This window comes from Pocillopora verrucosa, unplaced genomic scaffold, assembly GCF_036669915.1.
Source record: "Pocillopora verrucosa isolate sample1 unplaced genomic scaffold, ASM3666991v2 scaffold_100, whole genome shotgun sequence".
NCBI classification, from domain to species: domain Eukaryota; kingdom Metazoa; phylum Cnidaria; class Anthozoa; order Scleractinia; family Pocilloporidae; genus Pocillopora; species Pocillopora verrucosa.
The window spans coordinates 35,393-37,524 of NW_027078162.1; the positions used below are offsets into that span (position 1 = coordinate 35,393).

At 49.1% G+C, this 2,132-nt stretch overlaps 2 non-coding genes and 1 pseudogene across 2 annotated transcripts; 2 read left to right on the forward strand and 1 right to left on the reverse strand.

Annotated features, from left to right (window-relative positions):
• Positions 1 to 126, forward strand: LOC136278411 (U2 spliceosomal RNA; annotated as a pseudogene).
• A 232-nt stretch (positions 127 to 358) lies between these two features.
• On the forward strand, positions 359 to 522 carry LOC136278438 (U1 spliceosomal RNA). The gene has a single exon (XR_010716320.1). It is a non-coding gene; the product is annotated as a U1 spliceosomal RNA (small nuclear RNA).
• Positions 523 to 1,504: 982 nt separating this feature from the next.
• Positions 1,505 to 1,623, reverse strand: LOC136278425 (5S ribosomal RNA). The gene has a single exon (XR_010716309.1). It is a non-coding gene; the product is annotated as a 5S ribosomal RNA (ribosomal RNA).
• Between the last annotated feature and the right edge of the window lie 509 nt (positions 1,624 to 2,132).

Here is a 2,132-nt window from a genome sequence, read left to right on the forward strand (position 1 = left end):
CGCTGCTCATTGAGCAGCTCATATATTAAACTGATTTTTGGAACTGGGCTGTGGAAAAGAGGCTTGCCTCGTCCCAGCCACGGGTTGCCTCGGTATAGCACTACCTCCGAGTGCGGCCCACTTCCCTCTGGGGAAGACACATTCAATCCAAAACAAAGTCAACGGTATAGCATTCTTTTATGTTTACAGGAGCCCCGCCCGCCCTTAGAGGGGGAAGAGGTGAAAGAGGGATGATAATTCAGACAACAGACAATGGCAGGAACGGCCGCTGGCCTACGTTTTCTGAAGTGCGCAAAGCACTACCACAAGGACCTAGGGGTAAGTGGATTTTTTCACCGAGGGCAGACGCTGAAAAAGCATACTTACCTGACGCGGGAGGTACTGTGATCAAGGAGGCAGTCCTCTCAAGGCGAGGCCCTTTCATTGCACTTCGACTGGGTTGACCCTTGCGATTACCCCAAATGTGGGTAACTCGAGCGTATAATTTCTGGTAGTGGGGACCTGCGTTCGCGCTCGTCCCCGCAAAAGTCATCCAAACTATGTCTATATGGCCCTCTTACTGACTATCGAGGGTATTTTTGCTTTTGCAGTGGACCGGTAGACTTGCAAAGAAAGCAAAGGACGCACAACTGGCCAAGGTGTTGGCACGTTTGGAGGGGTAGAAGTGCATTGGAGAGACTGGAGGAAGGAAACAAGGTGAGTTTCGGGGCGGTGCGTAACTTTGCTGGCTGTTTTTGTTCAAGGCCTGTCTGCTCTATTGTGTGTAAAGTCCTGTTCGTTTGTATTTGCAGGTTGTGCGTGCCGTGCCGTGCTGTGCTATGCGCGCGAAGGGAAAGGAAATGAAAGGAAACCAAACGGCCGATCGACCGAGCGAGCGAGCATAGAAGGGCATTCGACTTGGACCGTGAGTACACTTTGAACCTTTTGAGCGGTTTTATTGTCACTGGAGCCGCTTTTAGAAATGCTATTGCTATCGTTAGTGTATCCTTTGTGCGAGCAAGCGAGTGAACGAATGAACGAGGGAAGGAAACAAACTAGCAGAGTAGTAAAAGTATCGAACCTTTTTCCCGATTCGTTTGCAGTCTGAATCCAACCATTGTCGACTTTCAGTGCCGTTTTTCGCGCGCCTCCTCTTGGAAGTGTGCGAGTGTTTTGCCACGTCACGATGGCTTAAAACTGCGTCTCAGAAGTGTGCGTTTTTTTCCTATTCATTTTTTCGTTCGTTATTTGGAATGATTTGATATCACAGAAGTAGAATTTGACATCATAAACTGTTCATCTCGCGCGTGCTCACTCGCTCGCGCGCGCTCTGTAAGAAAAGTCGATCGCACTAGAGTTTTCGCCATTAGCTGGCCGATTTTGACAAAAAGGTGTTTTCCCCCCCTCGTTTTTTGCTTTGATTTTGTTCCTCACTCACCTACGGCTCTCTATGTGAAATTGTGGTGTATGGAGAGCTATTTATTGGGATAAAACGTTTAGAGATGTTCGCAAGACAAAAAATTGAAGCCTACAACACGGGGTATTCCCAGGCGGTCACCCATCCAAGTACTAACCCCGCCCGACAGGGCTTAACTTCGGTGATCGGACGAGAACCTGGGCTTTCCCTGTGGTATGGTCGTAGACGAGGAAATGGGGTCGAAATTCTGCTTGTTATCGGCCAGGTTCAGGCTGTAAAGCGGCCACATCCCTGAGTGTAGGCGAATTTGAAATTCTAAAGCCCTAGTTTCGTTACTCTAACCCTAAGAAATCGATACTCTAACCCTAAGAAATTGTTACCCTAACCCTAAGAAATGGTTACCCTAACCCCGAAGTCGTTACCTAACCCTAATGTATTTTCCTCAACCCAGTTAACACATTGAGGAGCATCGATTTGAAGCACTATTCCCTAGGGAGGGGAGGGAGGGGTCCCAAGAGACATAACGTGTCCTAAAAACCTATTATACAATGTTTTAGCTCCGTAGGTGCGTGTATCTGGCTTTAAAATCTTACAGTGAGGAGATACCAAACGGGTCAGCCTCTGGGACCGTCTGCGGGACTCGCAAGGGCTTGTGGGGGCGACCTGCTACTATCCACCATAAACCGTGGGAAGGATCCCTCGACCACCCCCCTCACCCAGGGCATGCTTCGGCATC